This window comes from Tachypleus tridentatus, chromosome 6, assembly GCF_004210375.1.
Source record: "Tachypleus tridentatus isolate NWPU-2018 chromosome 6, ASM421037v1, whole genome shotgun sequence".
Taxonomy (NCBI): Eukaryota; Metazoa; Arthropoda; class Merostomata; order Xiphosura; family Limulidae; genus Tachypleus; species Tachypleus tridentatus.
Window position 1 is genome coordinate 130182776 of NC_134830.1, and position 18445 is coordinate 130201220.

Genomic DNA, 18445 nt, shown 5'->3' on the forward strand with positions numbered 1-18445 from the left:
TGAATTTTGGTGTGTATTTCGTCACGAACAAAGATATAAAGTTACCATTTGGATCTGTAATTTTCAGATAATGATTTTTTTCACAGTTATTTTTTGTATACTATTGTTCTTACTTGATTGAAAAGTCTTAGGTAATGGGGATATTTGAATTTGATATCTCGATTAACCCTTGTTTAACAACCGTACAACATCTGCAGTGAATGTATAGGGAGACACTGCGTCAATATTGCTAATCAGCAGAGTTAGTTCAATTTTAAAAAGTACTTCAGATGTTAAATGTTTTTAGACTGAAAACATTAAAATGGATTTTGCTGTTTCTGTTGTTTAGCTGACGTAAACAAATAAGTACTATATTTTCATTTAACGAATTTTATTTTTAGAGGTTTTAATTTGTTTTTTTTAACATACTCTTTTTTAGACGCCTCTCAGTGGCACAGCAGTATGCCTGTGGACTTACAACCACAGAATCCGGGACCCGATACCCATTGTGACCAGAGCACAGATAACCCAATGTGTAGCTTTGTGGTTAATTATAAACAAATAAACAATTTTTTCAGACCTTCTCATTATAGAAATAACAACAAATAAATTAATGTAACAATTCTTGGAAAAAAGAAGTTAAAGCGATATAAACAGCAAGATTGAAAAACATATCGTATCCCCAATGGTCACTGAATACATAAATTAACTCGACTCTAGTAGGTTCGAATAGTCTTCACTGAATATGCTTGCTCTTTCAGTCTTGAGCTCCTTATAATGTGACGGTGAATCCCAGTACTTGTTGGTAAAAGAGTATTCCAAAGAATAGGGTGACTGGTTTTGAATAGCTAGTTACCTTCCCTCTGGTTTAACAGGTGTTGAATATGGATGACCAGCTCAGATATCCTATGAGTAGCTTAATGTGAAATTAAAAAAAAAAACTTTGAATTTGATAGTCCAATTCACTAACTTTGCATTAAATACCTGTATAAAGTGAACATTTCTTAAAACAACGTGACTGAGATTTGAAATTTGTAAGTTATGAGACATTTTTGCCAAACGCCCACGTAACTGAAGACTTCTGTATAATTTGTTACAGTTATACTTGATCTGTTTTTGAAACATAAATCTGCATAATATTTGACGTTGTAAGCCGTCAGATCTGCCGCTGAGTCACTAAATTACACTTGAATTAAATATATATCATGTAAATGTAAAACCATTTTACTATTCCCAATCGTTTTAAAAACTTTAAGTGAGAAAGTTTCATATTTTTTTTGAAAGGGGTTATTCAGTGTTCCACAACTTTAAATTTAACATATAGTGGGTGTATGTGTGATTTTTCTCATAACTAACCCACATAAGGCTGTCTCTTGTGTCCACTAAGGGGAATCCAGCCCATGATTTTAGCGTTGTAAATCCGAAGACTTATCACTGCTGTTCCTCCGTAGAATAGCGATAAAATTATAAGTTTAAATAATGGTTTAAAATCATGTTAAAATGGTATTAGAAAAGGTGAATCTTTTCAAATGGATTGTCATTGAGAAAAAAATGAATAATACATAAACTACCTTCTCAGTCTTCTTCTAAGAGGGAGGCAAAAAGTTTTAAAAGCTAATTTAATTCTTATTGTTGCATTTATTATCATTAAAAGTGTTAAAAATAATTTCATTAATTCATTATGCACTATATATGTATGTAATAATTTTCATTTTTTCAGTTCCAAATTAAACTGAAGAAAACTGTATGGTGCAGCATTATGTTAAACTAAGTTCTCTAAGTACTCTACCAACTTTGGTCAGTAGTTCCTTTTGATATTTAAGAATTAACGTGTCTTTTCTTTTGTATTTCATGAAGTTTTCAAGCAGTCATCAGCCATTTCTGAGGGGCACTTCGATCGGTAATGATGGAGTCGCACTTCGCTTTCATTTAATAGCATGGTCCGTACAATATGTGGAAACAGTGGGAACAGAGCATAATGGTTGAACACAGCAAGAGTGTTATTAGTGCTTATGAAACTCTTGACAGCAAATCCTGGCTTGGTAAAATGTTTGGAACGATAAAGAAACCTCAACATATGCATATATCTTGGCACATCATTATTTGTGTTTGAAGGACCGAAATCGTCGAAAAAATAAACGTTAGGGACTGCAAAAGAGGAATATTTCATTACTGCCTGTGGTTTTTCTTTAAATACTTGACGTAACACTTGAGTCCATGTTTTATGATTTACAGGAATGATAGCTTCATCTACGTCTAAAAGGATAACAAATTCATGAGTATATATGTGTCTATAAAAACAATCATTGTAAGGAATCAACTCGTGTCTTCGTTTTTGCCATAAGTTCTCGTGAAGGAATTTGGTTCTTTCTAAGGGTGTGTTGGGTAAAGAACCAGGTAAGGCAATTGGAATGATTGTGATCTTTCCAAGTTGTTCATAATAAAGGAGCACTTTGTAAGTATTGGAATGAACGTTGAATACGTAAATGGTTATCTCGTCCACACCAAGTAGAAATTGAAGTTCAAGCCACTCAATAAGGCGAAAAGATATATCATTCTGGAAATCTAAACTTTTCACACAAATAGCAAATTTATGTTTAGTCGCATTTCTTGGCGGAACAGCTAACTTGAAGAAGACTGTGGAATTAGAACAAGGATGAAGTGATAAGGATACACCCTGAGGAATGTTGCTTGATGGGACTGAGTTGTCTTGAGGTACTGGACAGTTAATCATATATGGTCGATAAAACTCAAAACGGTCAGCTTTGCTCCAAATCTCAAGCCATATCTCACGCATTTCACTTTCAACTACTAGAGGTAATGAAATATTTTCGTACCAAAGCTGGCAATAAAGCGGTTTTTTAAAGTCACCTTCGATCATTCCGATGAGACGTACTTGTTGATTGGTTAACCCGTAGCGATTGTCAAAGAATGCCGAAAATATAAATACGGGTTCACTAACAGGGTTTTTCCACCCATTTGGTGTAGCATTGTTCATAATGTTTGGAACATTTACAGAAATTTTCTCACAACTGTGTGTTTGAAAGTTTGCTGCATGAGCTACAATATGCTGTAAGGTCATACGAGATGAAAATGTTTTATAATTTCTTTTCTAGTCCAGCGCCCTCTAGAATCCTGTCCGTGCTCAAGAAAACGTATAACAATAAGAAAATTGATAAAAATACCAAAACAATGAAAGGAATTCTTAAACATTGCATCATTTTGATAAGCTAAACAATATCATGGTAATAATATCTAAAGTCGTTAGATACACGACAGTTAAAAAACTAATTCAGTCATGCAGTTTTCAATAATAATATTTTTAAACTGGATCTGATTTGGTTCACTTAACATTTATTAACCCTGGTTGACCTACAGTGATGCTGTAACGTCTCAACGTTATGAAGATGCACTGGTGTCTAGGACTTTACTATCATCTGTGTGGTGTATATGCTCAGTCTCGTTTCATATTATTCCATTAGTTTCAGGTACACACCTTCAGTATGTCTCTATAGGTAACTTCAGTGACAAATCATCTCTATTGAGCTGATGTATTGCTCTCAGGAAATATATTTTTCATTGGAACTATTAAAAGAATCAGTTACGACGAAAAACTTCAAAGTGTTCTTGAACAGTGCAAATGTTTTTGTATCACTTGTTATTATTCACGTACTCCAAAGCAAGATAAACATCTATTTTTTGTTTCATAGGTTTCCTATTAAATAAAGACAATAAAGCCAGTATTAACAAAATGATATATTCGAATAGTTATTATATATGCAAGCCCACAGAGTGAAAAACTAAAGCAAACATTGATAATTTTTGTTAAATATTTATTGCATTATTTTAATCATAAAACGTAAATATAAAATTAATAAATATATATATATATTCAATAATATATTTAAATATAGAATTTACAAAAACTTAAATTATTTAATATTTGCAAAAGAATATTTAATAAAGAAATTAAACTTTATTCTAAACGTGATTCACTGAAACATAGGTAAAGTTCCCATTATTAACGAAAGGAGCAGTGAAAGTGTTGATGTCCATCATAACAAAATCTATATATCTTACCATAAAATAGGCTTTATTTGTAAACCTGTAAAATTTATATTTAGATATGGCAATATATTTTCTGCTCTAGAATTTTGTTCATAACAAATCACGTGGCATGGCCAAGTGGTTAGAGAGAGAGCTCGACTATTAATCTGAAGATCGCGGGTTCGAATTATCATTCCATCAAACATTCTCACCTTTCAGTCATGGAGGCGTTATAAGTAATGGTCACTTCCACTATTTGTTGGTAAAAGAGTAATCCAAGAGTTAGCGTTGAGTGATAATGAGTAGTTCTAATCTTACACCACTAAATTTGGGACGGCTAGCGAAGATAGCCCTCGAGTAGCTTTGCGCGAAATTCAAAATCAAACTTGTCTACCTGTCTCACTAACAAGTAACGTTTTATCTTTGTTATATGGGTGTTCCAAGAGTTCTGTGATATTTTGTTATGCTTCGTATAACATATAACAAATAGACTAATCACGTATTTAATGAAAGTTGATTTACTCCAAAGGGGTAAATACTTTTATTGTTTGTTTGTTTGTTTTAGAATTGAGCAAAAAGCTACATAGTGGGCTATCTTTGCTCTGCCCTCCAAGGTATTGAAATCCGGTTTTTTAGCGGTGTGAGTCCGTAGACGTAACGCTGTGCCACTGAGGGGGGAGTGCTTTTATTGAATCGGAAGTATCTACTGACATACCAGAACAAATGCATTTATTAAACATCATCTGCACCCTTCTCGCCACATACCAGAACAAATGTATTTATTAACCATCACCTGCACCCTTCTCCGCCACATACCAGAACAAATGTATTTATTAACCATCACCTGCACCCTTCTCCGCCACATACCAGAACAAATGTATTTATTAACCATCACCTGCACCCTTCTCCGCCACATACCAGAACAAATGTATTTATTAACCATCACCTACACCCTTCTCCGCCACATACCAGAACAAATGTATTTATTAACCATCACCTGCACCCTTCTCCGCCACATACCAGAACAAATGTATTTATTAAACATCACCTGCTCCCTTCTCCGCCATCGAAGTTTACTGTTCAGGAAGTACAAATGTAAACTCAGAAGATAATTAAGGACCTTAAGAACTTATAAAATAAATATATACAACAAAACCGAATATCTGAAAGTCATTTCTTAACTGCATATTGTTTTGGTGTAGTAAGAAAAATATGACAGAAATAAACCTAATCTTCATTTCTATGTGAGTAGACATCAAAGTTAAACAGTTGAGGACAAGTGGTTACATCCAATAAACAGGTAAAGCTGATGTATATATGTATATATGAACCTTGTTTTACAGGTTTCCCAGATGCTGCGTCATGAAGAAGCCAGGAAACTTTGAAATACATGTATGTATATATATATATATATATACAACTTTCTCCATTATCACACAAATCAGGAAATAATAAAAAAATCATTGTAATCGTTTTTAATCCATTTAAAACAAAACTTCAATTAGAACGTTCTTAAAGAATTTGTTTCCTGCATGCGAAAACTGTGAAAGATTTTTATTATTAACGGCGTTACAAATTATTTTTGAAATATTCGTTCTTGAAAGGGGTAGTTTCAATAAACGAATCTAGGTGGTGTATATGAAATGGATTGAAGCCATTTTCAAAAACTTTAATTCTAGTTAACACTTAATTTGTCGTATGCCAGCCATCTTTAGTTCATACCAGAAAGCAGCAGAAATATCACTATATTTCTTTAGCATCACGAAGATATGAAACAGAATATGTTTATATTCTTACATATAATTCGTGTTTTTTCCTGGTGTAACGTTGTATCATATATATGTTGTAATCTATGCGTCCGATAATAATTTAACTTAAAGCAAAATGTATTGAAATTATTGCATTTGTACCTCAGTTGTTTCTTTTTAATCAAAATAGTTTACCACTAACAGGGTTTCTTCCACACATTTAGTTTAAAAAAGCTTCAAAAACCAACCTTGAAAGACAGGTTAAGAATCACTTACCTGCGTAGTTTATTTTCTGGTCTCTAGCTGTTAAACTGTATATAAAGTTAATGATTCTCACACATTTATTTGGATTTTTTTTTCTGACCACGTGCATGTAAAGTTTCGTAACGCATCACATTCCAAATCTGATTCTGTTAAAATGAAATACAAAATATAGTATACATCTCTTTTCAATAAACAAACATGAGCTACGTTATCCAGAAGTACGAGTAATGGTAGAGAAAACACTGCTCGTGGTTACCATCCTACACTCTCGAGCACTACCCACAGATCACGTGATTTCTACTTTGCACGCAAGACGTACGCTTGTTAAGTGAAAGTTTAATTATATAAACAGGAGCAGGTAAGTTTAAGTTTACTTTTATAGTGAATGTGACAGTTAACACATTTCTAGCACAGATACGTGTGTCTAAAAAATGCACAGTCTTCTGATGCTTCAATAAACAAATAAACTTATACTCTGTATGAAATCATTCTTACGATTTTGTTTTTACTAAAACTCTTTGACGAGTTAATAGCGTGTTCAGTCTGTGATTCCAAGGATTCATGACTCACGACTTATTGCCAAAAGCAAACCGCGTTCCAAACTACGGGTGTTCTATAATATTAACGGTCAAATTCGTTTATGGTGTTTGACTGTGTGGGTATTTGGGTATTGATGTTGTTAAATACCCAGGAGGGTCAGGTACATTTGACCTCTTCCTCCCTCCCGAACGATTATAGCGTTGTCTTTAGGGTGTTTTTTTTTTTTTGTTTTTTTTAAGCTTTGGGCCAGAGTAAAAGTATAACATCATACTCATCGTTTATGGAGTCAGATTGTTTGTTTGTTTTTTGAATTCCGCGCAAAGCTACTCGAGGGCTATCTGCGCTAGCTGTTCCTAATTTAGTAGTGTAAGACTAGAGGGAAGGTAACTAGTGATCACCACCCACCGCCAACTCTTGGGCTACTCTTTTACCAAGGAATAGTGGGATTGACCCTAACATTATAACGCCCCCACGGCTGAAAAGGCGAGCATATTTGGTGCGACCGGGATTCGAACCCCTCAACCTTCGAATTACGAGTCGAACGCTTTAACCCACCTGGCCATGCCGGGCCTGGAATTAGACGAGAACACTCCATTGAGTGGTTAGTTATCTCTTCTCTAGGTTATCAGTTTAAAATTAGTGACAGCTATGTGCAAACAGTGCTATGTCAAGATGTGCACAAAACTTCTGAAATCATGAACTGAAAGGTACAACATTTTATGCTTTGCCTAATTTATTATTTCTAAATTAAAATACACATTTATCTGTAACGCTGTTAGAAGTTAATTACAAACATATTAAGTATATTTGCATATTAATGTATGCAAAAATATATTGTTGTTGTTAATATTCATTGCTGGTATCAAACTCTGAATAGGGCAGTCAGAATAATAAAACAGTTATAACTAATTACAGTAGTTGTTATAAAACAAAATATTTTTATTTTACATTTCTTTTATCTTTCTTTACTGTTACTACTTCAAAACAATGTTTGGTATTTCAATGGACATTTTTTTTTCTCTGCGTACAGTCTTAATTAATGATTTGAGACAACTGCTTGTATTTGCTCAGCGTCTTCTGTCCCTTTATCGTTCTCAATTGCACAAAAAATATCATTTATTTTGCTTTCGCTCCCTGTGTGTTTGTAAACTAAAAAGTAACTCGAAATATTTTACGTGTCTTTGTTCTCTGTTTCTAGAACAAAAACTTTCATGCATTTCAAGTAATTTTAAGGTAATTATTTCGTCTTTTCTGTTTGTTCATATATTTTATCAAATATTTGGTATTTTGTTACATTTCTCTGTATTTCTATTCACTCAGTAGATTAATTTGCTGCCTCTTTACTGTTTACTTTCTCAGATTTTTGGCCCGGCATGGCCAAGTGTGTTAAGGCGTTCGACTCGTAATCTGAGGGTCGCGGGTTCAAATCCACCAAACATGCCCTCGAGTAACTTTGAGCGAAATTCAAAAACAAACGAAAAACAAATTATCAGATTTTCAAAAATAGCAGTTGTTTCGTTTATCAGTTCAACTGTGACACTACTACACGATTTTTTCGTTTTCTTCCTATCTGTTTCTGCTTTTAGTATAAACCAACTCTCTTTGTTACATGTTTCTAGAATCTCCGTTTTTAGATTTAACACTTCTCCAGTTGTTTTCTTTGCCATTTTCGCGAGTTTACCAGGAGACGTTAACAGAAGCAGCTAGTATTTTGTGTTGCTTTTCTGTGTCTGCATGAACTCAAAGAATAAAACTATGGCCGTGTTCAAGTTTCTTTTGTGATACTTTACCATTTCTCGAATTATAAAACTTTAGGTATTTCAATCGACTTTCCTTTCCCTTTAAAGTATCAGATTTAAATTTCCTATAGATATTACATTCGCGTTTTCACTAAATGTATTATATGTAATATACAAAAACATTGCTTATTTTAATTTTATTCTTTCTATCTTTATTCGCTTAAGAGAAACTAAAAGAAACCTTTTGTGTTATCTTTATTGATTTTGGTTTAACACAAATCGAAATATTTTGATTTCATTCTTTTTGTGTGTTTGTTGTTGAGTTTTTTTAATTTCGCGAAAAGCAACATGAAGGCTGTCTGCGCCAGTTTTTCATAACATAACAATGTAAGACTAAGGAAAAAGCACCTAGTCCTCACCACTCAACACCCACTCTTTCACAAACGAATAGTGGGATTGGCTGTAATATTATAACACCCACATGGCTGAAAGGAAAAATATGTTTTGTGTGAGGGGATTTGAACTCGCAACCTTCAGTGTGCGAGGCGAGAGCTCTAACCACCAGACCATGCCGGACCTCTCTTTGTTTTTCTTCGTTAAAAATAACACTTGAGTGAGAGAAGTTTACGGAAACTGTTTAAAGGTAAATTTTACAGAAAAAAGAAAACTTTGCAGTCAAAAGAATTACTCATACTGATTAATTTTGTAGGTTCACATTTTTTATAAAAAAATATGTGCTAATAAATGAAACATAGAACTTGGTGCAGAAAAAGCCCTTTTCGAGCGGCAATCCGAACGTTTTCGTTTTTACGTTTGTTGCTTGGAAAAGTACTGTGACGTAATAGTTGCCAAACAAACCGCCAACGACAGAGCATTGAATGTAATGTAAATAAACATGGCCAGTGCATACAGAGAAACAGAAGTGGAGTCTGTTTTGACTTTGTGTTCTGAACAGTGTTGAGTAGTGCCATATCAATTCAAACCTACTCTGAACGAACCTTGAACAGTTACTTTTGACACAGATCTGACAAGTTCAAGTCAGGATCAGCACCTTCATCATCACTCATATGAACATCATCAGTATCACCAGCATCTGTCACTTGTGATACAGAGGACTTCTTAGCAGCAGGTGATGATTCTGCAAAAATCAGTGAAAAATTACATGTATATGAACAATGTACTGTTTACCAGCAATAGTTTATAATAAATAATCAAAATAATATTAACAAGACTAATCTGACTATTGAATATTGTTAAATCATGAATGAAAATTTCATATCCATATTCAAACTAACTTACCAGTACCACAAGCAAAATCTGTTGTTGGAAGATTTTCTGTCTGGGTAGCTACAGTCTTCAAGCCAGATGGGAATATCTGTACACCTCTGGAAACAGAATACCAGCCAGTCTGTGTCCCTCTTGGAATACTTGGGATAGGCTAAAACAATAGGTTTTTATTTAGGTATTGAAATAATAACATTATTTCACGGTTAGATTCAAATTAATGTAAATAAAGCTATGCATCAATTATTACAACTTATGAATGTTTAATCTAACAATCATGATGTACTTACAAGAGTCTGAACAGACACACTCTGAAATGAGTCAGCTCTAGAGTCTTGGCAGTCATCATCAGGAGTGGGCTGAATCACAACTTCCTCTACAGTAGTAGGCACTGTGTCAGCAGCAGCACTCTCCTCTAAATGCTGAAGGTATAAGATTATATATTAAAACAACATGCTTTATGAGGTTTATGAGATTTACATTTAATATGACAATGTCAAAGTACTGTGTTAAGATTAATTTTATTATGATGAGTTATGGAAATATGTTATGAAGTTTATATTTGATTTTTTACAAGTCCACAATTTTTTAAAAATACATAACATGTACTTGATTACTTCAACACGTTCAAGACATAGTCTTATTTCAATTTATCTTGAAATGTTAAATTTGAAAAATGGAATTCTTCAAACTTTTCCATATTTAAAAATGATACAAAAACATCTACAGAATGATCTATCAGCTTTTAAACTTGGAATATACACTATTTGGGATAGATTTGTTCACTGTCTAGACTAGAAAATCAAGGTTTCACTGACTTTTAGGTACCACAAATGGAAAACACTCTCATGAATGTGAAATGTGTATGTATAGTTACATTCTTCAAAAACTTGTACTTTTTAAATTATTATATTATACTAGTTATTGTTTATCGCTTTATAATGCACACATACATTTAAGTTTGTTCTTTTCGTGATGGCGAGGGATGGCTTCAGAGGGGTGGAACCTGTACACAGCAGGCTGAGATCAGTCCTTAGCTCTACACGAGGAAAGATGGTGAGGACGATCCTGTCTAGTGCCGATGGTTTTTCAGTCTCAACCTTTCTGGCTTGACAAAGCTTTGCATGGTGTGAAGGTGTCCAGTTCTTCCTATTGATCATCCGTTCCCACTGTCGCCACCTTGCCGGTTCCTTCTCCTTGCACAAAAACGAAAAGAAGCTTTTGCCCGATGACGAACCGTTTTTACAACCATAAGCAACGCAGTAAACCATGTTATCATAAAACAAACATAAAGTAGCAATATCAAGACAAAAAATAGTCTCACAAATTATGTATCCCGAAAAAAGCACCTATAGATTTACGTAAAACACCAGCACTGAAAGGAACACAATGGTCGGTGCGCAACAAAACTTGTTTGGCAACTATTACGTCATAGTTGTAAAACGTCACGGAAACAGCCAAACGACAGAGAGGAACTTGAGTTCGAAGACCCGCATATTTTGTTTCATTTTTTACTCAAAAACTAAAGTGTTTAAAAATATGGCGATCACACAAGAATTATACCTAACCAAAGTACAGTTTCTAAGGCAATTATTAAATTTGTTAAAAATTCACCTTTAAGGTTGTTTTCTTCACTAAATGGTCATGGAACCTTTTCGAAACACTACTGTTTCAGATTTATTCTTAATCTGTAGTATAGAAATGGTTGAGAGAATGGAAGGTGAAAAAAATCTGGGTGCAAGTGATTATTACTCTCTTAGGTTCGATGATTGTTTACTCATGGAGATCAGGAATAATAATACTTTGGCTACAAGTTTCAAAAAAGAAATTTTAAGAAATTCAATAATAATTATATCTTGTGAATTGTGCAACTTAGTTACTTGGAACATTGTTAAGATGTGGAAAATGTTTGAAGGTAAATTTTAAATATTCAAGATCAAGATGTGCTGGTAGAAGGCCCGGCATGGCCGAGCGCGTTAAGGCATGCGCTCGTAATCTGAGGGTCGCGGGTTCGCATCCGAGTCGCGCTAAACATGCTCGCCCTCCCAGAATGTTACAGTCAATCCCACTTTTCGTTGGTAAAAGAGTAGCCCAAGTGGTGATGACTAGCTGCCTTCCCTCTAGTCTTACACTGCAAAATTAGGGACAGCTAGCACAGATAGCTCTCGAGTAGCTTTGTGCGAAAATTCAAAACAAACAAAGCCTTGTAGAAAGAAAATATTAGCTGCAAGGAAAAACCAGGTTGGCTTACAAAGGGTATAAAAATAAAATGAAAGCAAACCATCACAAAGTTATAAAATTTGAATTTACTGGTTTCACGAAAGATTAAAACATATCAAGAATGTTGATCAAGAAATTAGGACATCAATAAAGAATGTACGAAAGAATGGTTGGCTGAAAATGTAAAAATTAACACTAAGGACTTCTTTAAATACATTGAGGGTAAGTTAAATGTCAGTTAGTATAGAAGTAGGACCATTGAAGGATCAGAAAATGATGCTCATATCTGTTGATTTAAAGATTCCTGTGTCATTACGTTCTGCTTTTTCTTCAGTTTTTAAACAAAATTCCTCAGCTTGAACAGTTGGTAAATGGAAACAAGATAACTGGATTAATTTTTAACGTTTTAAGAAAAACAATTAACAATCTAAATAGTAATAAAGCACTTGGTTTTTAAAACAGATTAAGAATTGGATATTTGAACCAACTGTTATTGATTTTTCAAGGTCCTTGAATAGTGAACGGATGCCAGAAGACTGGAAGATGGCTAACATTTTTTTCTTTTTGCCAAGAGAGGTGATAAAAATTGATCCAGTAATTATGAGCCTGTTAGTGTTCAATCAGATGTGGGAAATGTTTTGAAAAGTCTAATAAAAGATGTTTTGCAAATTCATTTCACAAAGTGTAGAATTCTAATGGCTTTACTAATCTTTTGATAAATCTTAGGTGAGGATTCAGGTGCTATTTTAATGTTTCATTATTTTCAGAGATTATTTTACAAGATGCCACGTAAAATGCTTCTAAAACTTATCTCTATAGGTATGAATAATAAGTTAGCTAATTGGATAGAAGAGTGGCAGGATAGAAAAAAGCCGAAAGTTGTTATAAATAGAGTTCAGTCAAACTAGGTTAATATCACAAGTGGGATACCTTAGGGTTCATTCTTAGGACCTTTGCTCATTTGGTTTATCATTAATGGCTTCTATGAAGGAACGATTAATAAATTATTAAATTTGCTTACGATATTAAAGTGTTCTGTGTTGCTGGCTGTAATGAGGACAATGCTGCTTTACAAAAGGACTTAGATCACTTAGTGCAATTTGTGACTAAATGAAAGATACGTTTTAATAGTAATAAATGCAAGATAATGCATGTGGGTTATTATAATTTAAATACATTCAATATACTTTTGCCAGTAGTATGACTAATAAAACTTTAAATTGTGTCGACAGAAATATTGAATACAAGTCTAAGGAGGTTATGATTTCATTTTTATAGGTCACTGGTTAGGCCACATTTGGAGCATTGTATTCGCCCTTTGGCTCCTTTCCTGAAGAAGGACATTGAATTGTTGGAAAGCGTTTGAAAAAGAGCCACTAGAGATAATAGTTTCAGAGATTTAAACCACTCATCGTATAACATACCCTGCATTCCATGCGATGAGTGGTCAAGATCCTTGAAACTTTTACTTTGAAAACAAGAATGATAAAAGTAACCTGACTGTGGTGTTTGTGTTTTTAAGAAGATCGATAGTGTTGATATATCTTTTTTTTTTTCATATTCTGTGGCTAGAATGGTAGGAGTATGGAACACACCCATAAACTGTGGTATGGTATGAGTCATCTTTAGCTAAGGTACTTTTACATTCTTACAGGGGTGCTTTTGAATGTTGTGAAAGCGTGGTGTGATAATTATATGAATAATAATAATGGAGGGATTTGAGTTTTTGTTTTTCACACCTTTCATTTATTTTAGAGAATGAGACGGTAACCAATAGGGCTCTTGATGTTCCTAAATATTATATTACGATACCTTAACGTTTCTTTCCTGGCGCTCGGCAGGGCCAGGTGGTTAGGACAAGGGTTGAAGGTTCAAATCCTCGTCGCACCAAACATGTTGTCAATACAAAAAGTGATTGCGGAATATTGTGTGATTTTTTGTTTTTTAAGTTTGGTTTGAATTTCGTGCAAAGCTACACGAGGGCTATCTGCGTTAGCAGTCCCTCACTGAACAGTGTAAGACTAGTCATCACCACCTACCGTCAACTCTTGGGTTACTTATCTACTAATGAATAGTGGGATTGACCGTCACATAATTACGAGTCGAGAGCTCTAGCCATCTGCTCATGCCGGGCCATTTATGTATTGAAAATACGATATTTTAACTGACCCGGTATGACCAGGCGTTTAAGGCGCTCGACTCGTTATCCTAGAGTAGAGGGTTCGAATTCCCGCCACACCAAACATGTTCATCCTTTCACCTGTGGCGGTCAATCCCACTATTCGTTGGTAAAAGTGTAACCCAAAATTTGGCGGTGGGTGGTGATTACTAGCTGTCTTTCCACTAGTCTTACACTACTAAGTTATGGACGGATATCACAGATAGCCCTCTTGTAGCTTTGAGCAAAATTTAAAACAAAAACAAATACACTTTGTCACATCTTTATTATTTCTTGTATTACACAACTTTAGAGTCTTTTTTTATATTACGTAATTTCTCAGTCTGTTTCCAAACAATGAAAACAGCAGCTACAACTCTGCAAACTAAAGAATAACACCAGTACACATATGTTGTGTTTCTGTCTGTTTTATCTGTCGCTAGTATAAAAAAGAACTTTATATATTTCATAGGGCGTCTATCTTTGAGTGCTCTCTTCTTTATCTATTTCCTTCACCTTTTATATTATTTGTCTTTCTTAATTGATTGTTGTTTGTTTATTTGCTTTTAAATTTTGCGCATAGCTACACGAGGGCTATCTGCGCTAGCCGCCCTAATGTAGCAGCGTAAGACTAGAGGGAAGGTAGTTAGTCATCACTGCCCACCGCCAACTTTTGGGCTACTCTTTTACCAACGAATAGTGGGACTGACCATGACATTATAACGCTCCCACGGCTGAAAGGACGAGCATGTTTGGTGTGACAGGGATTCTATCTTATCACACTCAGTGTGTGAGTCAAGCGTTCTTACCACCTGGCCAGAACAGTAAAAAGACAGAAAAAAATAACACGTGTAGTCATGCTCTTTTGGACTGCAGACATCGAGAAGTAAATCAGAATAACTGCTAGTTTTCTCTCCTTACAAATGAAATAGTAAAGAGACAAACAAGAGGGGATCTGTAATAGCCGCGGCATTTGAAATTATTTTAGGCAAGATTAGAATAAATTAATTTATGAGACTTTGGGCAAGAGGAAGTTTACCAATCGAAAACACTAAGTCCAAAACACTAAGTAGATCTATAATCGGTCAAGAGATGACAAAACAATGATTTAAAGGTTCGTATTTGAAACAAAAAATCAAGAAAAAACCCACAAAAAACCGTTCCACGAGCTGCTAAGCCTCGGCAAAAGCAAACACAAACAAACTCAGAGCCGTTCTATGAACTGTTCATCTGTAGCTACAAAGGTAAAAACGTATTTATAAAATATATATGTAAAAACGGCTCGTTTGGGTTGAGAAAATATTTTACGTAGATATTTCTCTGCAAGTGGGTTTTCCCGTATTTATAAAAGTGTTAAAAGTGATAGTGAAATAAAATAACTATAGTCGTTTTCTAATAAAAACAGAAGAAACGTGAAAAAAGGAAAAACAGATTGAATATAAAAAGTTTAGTCTCATGTAAACGTAATTAATTGATTAGTGAATCCCATTAATCTCAGAGCTCTTAGAGTGCAAAGGTAATGTTAATAAGCTACGTTTTTTGGATAATATAACAAATAATTGGTTAATTAAAGAAACCAAGTAGATCATAGGGCTACCATATACTTCATGGTCGTGGAGTGATTTCAGTAGAAAAGTTGTTTTCTATAACATGGTTGTTATGTATATAAAGAATGGCAACTGTAAACTGCTATTAATATTTACAGCCTATTCTATTTTCCAAGACAATAACTCACTATTAATTGATGTTCAGTAATACGTTTATTCATATTATACTGTCCTATTTTGTTTAAAAGGCCCCGCATGGCCAGGTGGGTAAAAGTGTTCGACTCGTAATCTAAGGGTCGCAGGTTCAAATCCCCGTCGCACCAAACATACTCGCCATTTCAGCCGTGGAGGCGTTATAAGTTACGGTCAATCCCACTATTCATTGAGAAAATAGTAGCCCACGAGTTGGGATGGGTGGTAACAACTATCTGCTCTCCCTCTAGTCTTACACTGCTAAATAAGGGACGGCTAGCGCAGGTAGCCTTTGAGTAGCTTTGCGCGAAATTCAAAAAACAAACAAAATTTCGTTTAAAATCACTTTCACACTGTTACATGTTATAATTTATCTCGGAAGAGCCCCCCACAATAAATTAATCATGGAGAAACCAACAATTAATTATGTTACGTTTTACAATCTGGAGTAGCCTAAAACTTGATTAAATTGTAATTTGGATTGAGAAGTTAATTAAATGTCAATAATTATCTAATTATGATATTTGCCAACAAGATTTATACACACAGTTTTCTTTTTGAACACAAATATATTTTAATATACAAACAATAACACAATTTATAATAACGGCTATAACAAACACTTATTTATGTACAAAAGTTTTAGAAACTTACAAACAATGCTTAGTGTTCTATATAGCCTGGAACTGAATATGTTATCGGCAGTTGACGATGAACGAATGAATTTCGAATTGATATCGGTACATTTCACATAACGGGTAGCTTGCTGGCGTTTTTAACGTGCGTGTTTCACAGTTCTCGTAGCAATATGAACTTCTGAACTTAATCTGTTAATGGTTTGCAATATCCCACATCTATAAACGTACTTGGTTAAATACCTGTAGCTTCCTGATTAATAAGTGTTCGTTGCAGTTATATCTTCCGAGGTTTATAGTGCACTAACTGTAGCAAATCAACAAATATAAACCGTCTCTTGATGGATCGATTTATAAACTTTATGTGAGGTTCTCGAAACTTCATTTGGTAACAGTACTGGCAATCACTATTATTTACATACACACGTAGTACACTGTTGATTTTTACACTCGAGAATATTCTCTAAATTTAGAGAACTGTTTGTTTTGAATTTCGCGCAAAGCTACTCAAGAGTTATCTGCGCTAAACTTAGAAAATAAGCTGAAATTTAGCAATACACATTTAACAGTATAAGTTACATGGATTTGTAAATATGTATTTAACTGAAACAAACGTCGATATTAAAATACATGTATATTAATAAATCCGTTACAACACATTTTATAAATATACACTAGATATAATGTATACTTTTTGTTTATTTATATTTTTACATATAATAATATAAACAAAATAAGGCTGCAACTCATGCCTCTATCCATTAAATGTTGTAATTAAAGAAAATGATTTTTGCATGGTTGTAGATAAGTAAGAAAGGATATTTACTTATTATAATATGTTTATAGTATTTTCTGGTACAAACTAACTTTTCGACAAGCGTCATAAAGCTAGATTGCTAATAACTGCAGATTCAAATAGAAAATAAGAAGAAGAATTATGAATCTAATAACTACAGTTTCTAGTATGAGTTAACTCACAATACTGAATAAAATTAGTAAACACTGATACAATATTGATTATGAGAGAAATAAAAACGGAATGCATGTGCTTACAGATACAGAATAACATTAAAATTATATTTGGTTTAGTTTTGTCACACAGCTTTCACTCTGTCAGAATTAATTTCTATAAAACTAAATATAATGATTTTCAAGTAAGTCTATATTCAAAGAACTCCAAGTGGAAGTGAATTAAAAACAAGTTGTGCGTAAATTGAACACGTTAAATTTTGTTTCTTTGTCCAATCGACAGCGTCACCTTATGGAACTTGTTCTCTCATAGTATTGAATGGCTGTTCTGTTTGAATAACTTGAACTTGGTTAGCAGAAAACATTACAATCAGTAACTGCTTCAACTGTTATATTGTATATTACTGCAATATCCTCTTCGGCAAAATTGATTGACTGTCTCTAATATAGAGACTAAGAAATCAAAATAACTACAACGAGCCATTCTCAATGACTTTCTGAACTACCAGTTTACGCTAAAACTGCATGCAAACCAAATAAACAAAACAGTTTTAAAATCTGTATAACACTATAGATTTAAAAACATGTACCTGCATATATATTTAGCCCTCACTGGAGAACGAGTGTAATAATTCTGTTTAGAAGAATTGACTAAATTTTGTTTAAATTCATATTATTTTAAGAAAGGAAGGGTTAATCTTACTAAAAATAAATATTGATGTTCTACTGCATGTTTATAAGTGTCTTTTTTGGAAATATTTTTTTGTTGTTTATTGTTTTATGTACTCTATTCCTCTTACAAAACCATGATTCTTCGGGGTATTGTTTTGTTCTCTCTCTTTAATTAAAAATGTAAGATACCTGGAAATCTTTGAAAACGAAAACACAGCAACATATGCATTACTCTAATGTCAGTTTATGCCACATTTTATTTATTGAATTTTGCTAGTACAAAATTTACTTACAAGTTACAGGTATTAAATAAGAATATATATTGGTAATATAGTGTCAAATTGTTTTTAGTTTCTTTCGCAATTACCAAGACAGTTTGTTTGTTTGAAGTTATATACAAAGCTACACTATAAGCTATGTGCGTGCTTTGTCTATCTTGGGTATCGAAACT

General features: G+C 33.7%; 1 pseudogene across 1 annotated transcript; it reads right to left on the reverse strand.

Moving 5' to 3' along the window:
- Window positions 1-1596: 1596 nt before the first annotated feature.
- On the reverse strand, window positions 1597-6494 carry LOC143253655 (uncharacterized; annotated as a pseudogene). The gene is made up of 2 exons (XR_013029758.1): window positions 6051-6494; window positions 1597-3694 (listed from the first exon to the last, which is right to left on the reverse strand). The product of XR_013029758.1 is annotated as an uncharacterized LOC143253655 (transcript).
- Between the last annotated feature and the right edge of the window lie 11951 nt (window positions 6495-18445).